The sequence below is a fragment of the Mirounga leonina genome, unplaced genomic scaffold, assembly GCF_011800145.1.
Source record: "Mirounga leonina isolate KUSES-001 unplaced genomic scaffold, KU_Mleo_1.0 Mir_176, whole genome shotgun sequence".
Lineage (NCBI taxonomy): Eukaryota > Metazoa > Chordata > Mammalia > Carnivora > Phocidae > Mirounga > Mirounga leonina.
The window spans coordinates 46,052,244-46,062,342 of NW_023270454.1; positions in this window are offsets into that span (position 1 = coordinate 46,052,244).

The following is a 10,099-nucleotide window of genomic DNA, read 5'->3' on the forward strand; positions in this document are numbered from 1 at the left end:
AAACTTATATCCTTACAAAAAACTGAATATGTGTATTTATAGCAGCTTTATTAATAATTGCCAAAACTTGAAAGCAACCAAGATGTCCTTCAAGTAAATGGATTAATAAACTCTGTTACATCCAGAAAATGGAATATTATTCAGCACTAAAAAAGAAATAAACTATCAAGCGATGAAAGGTTATAGAGGAACATTAAATGTATATTATTAAGTGGAAATAAACCAATCTGAAAAGGCTATGTAATATACAGTTCCAACTCTGACATTTCTAGAAAAGGTAAAGCTATGAAAACAACAAAAAGATCATTGGTTGTGAGGAGCTGGGGTGGAGGGGATTGATGAATAAGTGGAACACAGAGAATTTTTAGGGCAGTGAAAATACTCTATATGATATCACCAGGATGGGATCAATGTCATTATACATGTATCCAAACCCATAAAATGCACAACACCAAGAGTGAACCATAATGGAAAGTATGGATTTAGGGTGATTGTGATGTGTCCATGTAGGTTTATCAATTGTAACAAATGTACTACACTGGTGAAGGATGCTGATAATGCAGGAGGCTATGCTTGCATAAGGGAAACCTTTGTATCTCCCCCTCAATTTTGCTATAAACCTAAACTACTCTTAAAGTTTTAATGATAAAGAAAAGCAAATCACACATCCTGCTCACAAGTCTTGATCACAAGAGTGGAGATAGTGGAAGGTGGGCATCATAGCAGCCAACTTAGGGTCTTTCAGGCACAATATGTTCCTTTCTGTCCTGTGATATAGTAGGATAATGTCACTCTTTCTTTTCTCTTTAAATAATACTTCTCAAAATTGCCCACATCCTTTAGTGCACCCTTCTTTTCTTTTTCTAGAAAATCACACTTTCAGAAATGTATACATTTCCTTTTCTTTTTAGAGAAACTTACAGTAGTGGTAAACTTAATTTAGTCAAATGTAAAATTGACTTTGACCTGCAGTTCTGCTCTCTTCAAGTCCCCATTCCACTGAACCCTGATAGAAATCCAATATGATAACTTCAAGCTAACTAATCTCAACAAATACCCCTGAACATGAAATACTTAGAATTTTATTCACTAGCAAAAGCAGATTTTTAGACTTAGAAATTAATGGTCTGCACTGTAAAAATGCCCACTTTGTATCTAGACTTGTTTTGGTAGATTGCCAGATGTTTGCCAATCAGGTCATTTGTACTTATAAACTCATTATATAGACTAAGTCTGAAATGTGTATCATTTTTAAACATTCTAAAGCACATTGAGTATTATCAAAAGTTAAATCTTTCTCAGGGAAAATGATTTTAGAGCACAGAAGTAGTTGATCTTAAGAAATTGAATTTGTATTCCATGTAATTAGTTTTAGTAAAGAAATTGAAAAATCCTGTTTAGCTTGGCTCTACATTCTGGTGATTTTTCTTTTTCTTTTTTTAATTTTGACAGTGTTAATTCCAATATAGTTTCACTATATTAGTTTTTGTCAGAACCTACACATAATACTGATCAATTCAGATCCTGTTTGTTTATTCTTTTCTAGACTTCCTATGGTTTTGTCAAAGATCATCAAACATTTTAGAGAAACAGCATATAAATTTTTATTTTATTGTAATCCTTTTCTCCATTCTCATCCTCAATACATTTCCTGATTACAGAAGGAAATTTTTTTCCTACACTTTGCAAATATTTCAAGACCAACATTTGCAGACAACAGGCCAACACTTTAGCACCTTTTATATGGTTTGCAACAATCAAAACCATTTTATAGGTACATTTAGGGCCTACATGGATAATCTAGGACAATCTCATCATCACAAGATTCTTTATTTTAAAGTTTTTATTTTAATTCTAGTCAGTTAACATACAGTGTAATATTAGTTTCAGGTTTACAATTGAGTGATTCAACACTTTTATACAACACCCAGTGCTCATCACAAATGCCCATCTTAATCACCATCACCCGTTTAACCCACCCCCCACTTACCTCCCCCCAGTAACCATCAGTTTGTCCTCTATGTCTGTTTCTTGGTTTGCCTCTCATTATCACGATTCTTAATTTAATCACAACTGCAAAATTCCTTTGCCATAAAAATAACATGCACAGATTCCATGGATTAGGACCCTGATATCTTTGGGCACCATTAGTAAACATATCACATTTATCCCTAACCTTCATTATGAAAGTCTCAATATCACAGGTGAGAAAATCATACCCTATCTTAGTAGTATTTTTTGCAACAAAAGCAAGCAAATTTTTTATTTTTCCTTGTATGAAATTTATAGACAAAATAAAATTTGCCAAAATTTGTATTTTCACTGTCTGCTTAATATGCATAGATAAACAAATCTAATTTGTATTTTGAAAAGATATTTATGTTTTCTGTGGTTTCATTAAAATTCTCATAGAAACAATGAGATAATTTGAAACTAAATATTTTTCAAGTAAAATTATCTAAGAACTGGGGAAAACATTTTTTGGTTGCATGATTTAATACATCACTATATATGTTCCAGAAAGCATGACATTTGGTAATGTATGACAGAATGAGCTCTATACTTGTATTGGTTTTCTATGGCTACCACAGCAACTACTGCAAACTGAATGGCCTAAAAGAACAGAAATTTATTTTCTGACAGTTCTGGAGGCTAGAAGTTCAAAATCAAGACATTAGCAGCAGCATGCTCCCTCTGAAAGCTCTAGGGAATAATTCTTCCATGCCTTTTCCTGTCTCTGGTGGTAGCTGGCAATTCTTGGTATTCCTTGACTTATAAACACATAATTCCAATCTCTGCCTCTGCCATCACATGACATGCTCCTTGTGTCTGTGCATCTCTGTGTCTTTACATGGCTTTCTTATAAGGACACCAGTCATGGGATTTAGGGCCTACCTCTAATCCGGTATGCCTAATTTCAAGATAACCTGATTACATCTGTAAAGGCCTCATTTCCAAACAGGTTCATATTTTGAGATTCTAGAAAGATATTAATTTGGGGGGATACTAGTCACCCCAGAACAATACTATAAGGTACCCAAACATCTGTTATCAAAATCCCTTCTTTTGTTTGCCCATAGGGGACATTTTAGTTGCAATCTTTGAGTCAGGAAATGAACTGTATCCAGTTTTAGGAAGCAATAAAAAGAACAATATAATAATGCTGATTCATTTATGTGGTATACCCAAGCTAATTCATTGGCCACTATTTTTTTTTTTCCCTGAACATTGGTATCTCTTTGGGAGATAAAACTTTTGATTTATTATAAGAAATACTTGACTGTATCATTATAGACTTGTGAGATCAGTCTATATAGTTGATTTCATATTCTCCTCTCCACCGTGCCCAGTCTCAAACTGTTCTTTTTGTGTATTATACAGTATGCTCTGCTTTGGTCCTAATACCATTGTATAAATCCTTTCACTGATAATAAAATAACCCAATTATTAACCTTTTTTGTCAGTGATATCTGAGTCTTGCTAGTGTTGGTATTGTAATCAACCTCATTTTCATGATGTGAACTCTTAGAAAACATTGTTGCAATATTCACAGTGTTATAAAGAAACTAGCACTATTACATTACAAAGCACAACAGTTAATCTACAATTAATTACAACACACTTAAACTGCATCACTTAGAATGATGCAATAATGGATGATTCATTATTGTGAACAGTAAATCATGGTTGCCAATATCAGCTGTTTGGTAAAAAGAGTGACCATGACTATGGAAGGTGTATAATCTATGCCATATCTGTTTGACACTAAAAACGGTATTGCTTTTGGTCCCTATATTTGGCTCATCATATTGGTTTCATGCTATTTCACAACCATCTACATTGTCTACTGAAACCTTTTGCAGCCTAAGGTAAGGTTTCCTGGGATTCAAGACTTTCAGTATTAAACTTATAGTCTAGACAAATCAAGACAGTTGGTCATCCTTCTTAGGGTCTCATTGTTCAAATGATATTGTGTCATTATGCTGATTGGAGACTTAGTCAAAAACCCGTGACTGCTACCCAGCAGCAACTTCTGGGGTTTTGGACTAGAATTGAGTCTACTAACAATATATAACCTTTGAAAGACAGTTAGTGGGTTATTTTCTGGCTTTAATTAAAGCTATTTCTATTAACAAAACAAAAAATTATTTTGAAATAATACTTATGTCATGGATTATATAACAACAGCACTTCATTTTAGAAAATGAAATGCAAAGAAGAGTTCTCTTATCAAATGGGCATATCATATTAAGGATATTGTTACAGGCACTACACACAGGAATACTTACTGCATTTATTAAGAGGTGACTAGCATGACTATGAGTCACATTAGATACCCCTGAGGAGTTCCCTAACTCCAAATCTAAATAGTCCCTTCCCCATGATCAGTATCTGAGGGTGCTAAATAAGCAGTATGATTTAAATATGGTAGCTCAAGGATGGAGTGGCAAGAATTAATTTGGAAAACAGCTTCATTGTTGCAGTTAACAGCTGTACCTTAAACAAAGAAGGAAAAGCCAAATCTACTCAATAGGCAGACTTAAGAGCAGTGTTCCTAGTGGCATCCGGAAGGACTAGACGATAATAATGATATGGTATGGATTTTAGTAATACCTGGGTGGTAGACAACAGATTAACAGTATGGTTTAAAATGGTCTTAGATAAGTAGAAAATTAAATTTCAATTTGGGGTGACACATTATAAAACGTGGTGGGTTTAAAGGGAGAAAAGCAAAGGGGCATGCTGATAATCTCAAAAGAACCCCTTTTCTGACTTCAGAAGGGAACTGAAACCAGGAAGTGGTTGCCCTTATTTATTCTTTCAAAGAATTCTCTCCTGTATATGAAATGATTGGCATGAGGATATTTAATCATTGAAATAACAAGTAGACAAAAAACAAAACAAAACAAAACAAAAAAAACACAACAAACTAATTTAAGCCACTGCAAAGCTTGAAATGTGGTAACAATTTTTCAAACAGAAACATAAAAAAACAAGCACAGCTATAGGCCATCTATTGAGAGTGTCTTAGCTCAGGCTTCTATAACAAAATAGACCGGGGAGCTTAAATAACAGACATCTATTTCCCCCACAGTTCTGGAGTCTTGAAAGCCCAAGATCAAGGTGCTGGTAGATTAGGTTCCTGGTGAGGTCCTCTTTCTGGCTTGCAGAGAGCTGCCCTCTTCCTGCATGGCAGCAAGTAAAATCTCTGGTGTCTCTTCTTTCTTTCTTTTTTTAAAGATTTTATTTACTTATTTTAGAGAGAGAGCACACACACAAGCTGGGGGAGGGGCAGAGGGAGAGAGAGAGAAAATCTTCAGCAGACTCCATGCTGAGCATGGAGCCTGATGCAGGGCTTGATCCCACAACCCTGAGATCATAACATGAGACAAAACCTCAGACACTTAACCAACTGAGCCACCCAGGTGCCCCTCTTCTTTTTGTAGGACTAATCCATCCATGAGAGTTCCACCCTTACGACCTCATCCAAACCTAATTATTTTCAAAAAGGATTCACCTCCTAATATAATCACATTGGGGGTTAGGGATTCAAGATATGAATTTAGGGGGATGGGGGTTGGGATACAAACATTCAGTCCATAACAGAGATTCAAAATTGGCCCATAGCTGGTCTATTACCCATGGCTCCAGGTGATAGTAATAGGTCTTTCCAAGACTATACACAGATTCTGGATTTGGATTTGCATACCCAGTAACTGAAGCAAGTGTTCCAAACACTACTATAGGTCTGTAGCCAAAAATTTTCAATTTGGATTCCTTATTAGTATATCACTCTTGGATATAAACACTAAACATTTTAATATATTATATAAATATTTCTTAAGTTAAATATATAAATTTAAACAAATCCAAGGAACAGTTTCAAGAGGGCATTTTTGAAACCTGACAGAATGTTTACAAAATATGGAAAAAGAAGATATTATTGCAGAACACTTTGAAAGGAAAGACGGGACAGCTGGGCTATTTTCCTTTCAGAAACTAAACTTTAGGGCACCTGGATGGCTCAGTCGGTTGAGCATCTGCCTTCAGCTCAGGTCATGATCCCAGGGTCCTGGGTATCAAGTCCGGCATTGGGCTCCCTGCTCAGCAGGGAGTCTGCTTCTCCCTTTGCCCCTCCCCTGCTTATACTCTCTCTCTCTCACACACACACAAAAATAATCCTTAAAAAAAAAAACCTTAAACTTTAAGTTTAAAACTAAATTCTTTTAAATCAAAAATACTTAAAATTCTCTTTTGTGAAGGCAAACAGAAAAAATTAATAACATGGAGAATTCAGAACATAATTAGGTATAAAACTTAATATCTCTCGATTATGCACACTTTCAACACAACTTAGTGTATAGTGTTATTTGATAAAGTTTTAATTACAGTGATTTGCGGGGGAATATTGAGTTCCATACATCTAATATCAGTTGTTCTCAAGTTATAATGTGCTTTGGTATCAACTCAGGCACTTGTAAAAATATAATCCCTAAGATCTCATGACTAGAGACTGCTTCATCTGTATAACAAACCGTATGTTTCTGATAGCATGTGTTTTTGATCTCTGCATTGACAAATACTGTCCTATATCATACTCTAAACTAAAAATCACATGAATAAGAGGGGATATATAAGATATAACTATGTGGGGAAAATAGCAGAGTTGACAACTTTATTAACTTGGAAACAGTAGAAAAATTTACAGTGGAAAATACTGACATATTGTAATGTATACAAACAAAAATTGCAGTGAATTCAGTGAAGATAACAAAACTCAAACAAAAAATGCAATAGAGGGGTGCCTGGGTGGCTCAGCTGTTAAGCATCTGCCTTCGACTCAGGTCATGATCTCACGGTCCTGGGATCAAGCCCCGCATCGGGCTCCCTGCTCAGCGGGAAGCCTGCTTCTCCCTCTCCCACTCCCCCTGCTTGTGTTCCCTCTCTCACAGTGTCTCTCTCTGTCAAATAAATAAATAAAACCTTTAAAAAAATGCAATAGAATAGAAAATATTTTTTCTATCAGTAGGTGAATAAGTGTTGACATAGTATTATATCACTGTAATTTAATAAGAGAGCTGTCAAACTATTAATACTTCAAGTGGAAAAAAATAACAATTGAGGTAATTAGATGAAATTCAAATAAAAAAAACTGTTCTCTCTGCTAAAGAATTGCAAATTAAAGAAATTTTGAGAATCCATTTTACATTTATAAAATAAAAAGTTAAAACTAAAATTTTGTTAAAGAAAAACTATTTATTAAATGTTACAGAAACCTGATGAATTATTTTATAAACTTATGGACATTCTTAAGAAAATATATAACAAAATTATAGGCAATTTAAAATGCAATGATGACATCTAAAATATAAGCAAAAAAATAAAAAATAAACAAGTGGGACTATATCAAATTAAAAAGCTTTTATACAGCAAAATAATCAACAAAATGAAAAGACAACCTATAGAGTGGGAAAAAATTATTTGCAAGTCCTATATCTGATCAGAGGTTAAAATAAAAAGTGTATAAAGAACTCATACTACTTAATAGAAAAAAAGTTAAAAATGGACAAAGGACCAAAATAGACATTTTCCCCAAAGATATACACAAATGGCCAACAGCTACATAAAAGGTGCTCAATGTCACTAATCATAAGGGAAATGCAAGTCAAAACCACAATGAACTATCACCTCACACCTATTAGAATGGCTATTATCAAAAAGACAAGAAATACTAAATACTGGGAAGATTTGGGAAAAAAAAGGAGACCCTTAGGCACCGTTGGTGGGACTGTAAATTAGTATCATCACTTTGGAAAACAGTATGAAGTTCCCTCAAAAAATTAAAAAAAAAAAAGAACTACCATATAATCCAGCAGTTCCACTTCTGGATATTTATCCATAGAAAACAAAAACACTAACTCAAAGAGATATATGCATCCCTATGTTCAATGAAGCATTATTTACAATAGGCAAGACATGGAAACAACCTAACTGTTCATCAATAAATGCATGGATAAAAAGTGGTGCTATATATAAACACTGGAACATTATTTAGTCATAAAAAGAAAATCCTACCATTTGCCACAATGGGGATGGACCCAGATGGCATTAAGTTAAGTACAATAAGTTAGTCAGAGAAAGACATCTCACTTATACATGGAATGATCTCACATATATGTGCAATCTAAAAACCAAACAAACTCATAGAAAAAGAGATCAGACTTGTGTTTATCAGAGGTAGGGGTTGGAAGATAGAGGAATTCAATGAAGGTGATCAAAAGGTATAAACTTTCAGTTATAAGATAAATAAGCACTGAGAAGGTACAACATGGTGACTATAGTTAACGCTACTACAAGATATATTTGAAAGTTAAGAGAGTAAACCCTGAGTTCTTATTACACAGGAAAAAACCTTTCTTTTCTTTCTTCTTCCTTTTTTTTGCTTATCTATATGAGATGATGGATGTTAACCAAACTTATAGTGGTAATTGTTTAACAATCTATTTAAGTCAAGTCATTATGCTGTATAGCTTAAATTTATATGGTACTATATGTCTATTATATCCAAATAAAACTGGACGTTAAAAACATAAATAAATGAATAAACAATTCAACGGAAAAAATAACAAAATAACAAAACATTAAAAAATAACATAAAATTGTACATGGTATGATGTTTCAATAACATACTATGTACATGATAAAGATAATCTACAAAAATTACCCCAGGCTTGCTGAAACTGTGGAATTATGCAGTTCTAACTTTTTAATATTATCTTTTCAATAAAAACAAATTTATAACAAAGTTACCATATAGTAAATCTCCCCTAATTATGAATTTAGAGCATTTTAGACATGTTCTATGCTACTTAATTATATTTGATTACTTTATTAGTATAAAATTTAATTCTTCACTCATTTCACAAATATATATATATATATATTTTTAAAGATTTTATTTATTTATTTGACAGAGAGAGACACAGCAAGAGAGAAAACAAGCAGGGGGAGTGGGAGAGGGAGAAGCAGGCTTCCCGCGCAGCGGGGAGCCCGATGCGGAGCTCGATCCCAGGACTCTGGGATCATGACCTGAGCTGAAGGCAGACGCTTAACGACTGAGCCACCCAGGCGCCCTTTCACAAATATATATTGAATATCTACTACATTGCAGGCACTCTGTGAGGAAAACAGGGAAAAACAAAACAAGCAAACAAAAAAAATAATACTTGCCCTCAAGTAGCTGATATTCTAGTAGAGGAGATGACAAATATAATTACGATTTATAAGGTATTTTAGAAATTGGTACTGTGGGAAAACTAAAGCAAGGAAAGAGAAATGAAAAAAGTTGATGGGGTGGGAGAGATAGCAATTTTAAATAGAGAGGTAAGGGTAGGACCCAATGAGAGAGGGAGTTTAAACAAAACTGTCAAATACACAACACAACAAGCATATGGAAAAGCATTCTATGCACAAGTAGGAAGCAATTCAAAGACTGAGCAGGAGAATGCTGGGAATATTAAAGAAACAATAGTAGGAAAGCTAATGCATTTGTAGCAGATGAGCAAGGGGAATTTATGAAGATGAAGGTGGTGGGAGATGAAAGTGAGGGATAAAAATTATCAGTAGTATATCTTTCTGTATTCTTCTAATTGAAATAAATTTGGGGGAAGTGTTTAGGGAAGGCACAAAATACTCCTTCCCCCCTTCTTTCCTTCCATGTGTCTTCATCTTCTCTAAAGCAGAAGCATGATAAATACTTATTTAAGAAATTGGCTCAATTGTAGTTTATGTTTGAGAAAATAATGACAATATACATCTAACATTTATTATAGACAATGACTATGCTACATATATGCTTGATTTTGCAAATACTCTGTTAATTAAAATAAAAGTCATACACAATTTCACTCTAAATCTGCACTCAGGTGATTATTTTCCTTTGATACCCTAATTTATTTTGCATATTTATGCATTCAGATGCACATTTAAAAATCTTAGATCCAAAGCAAAATGAATATGTGGTGCAAATACTGATTTAAAAAAATACAGAGTTGTTCCAAAATGTTGTAGTAATAGATATTAGACAAAGAATGCATAC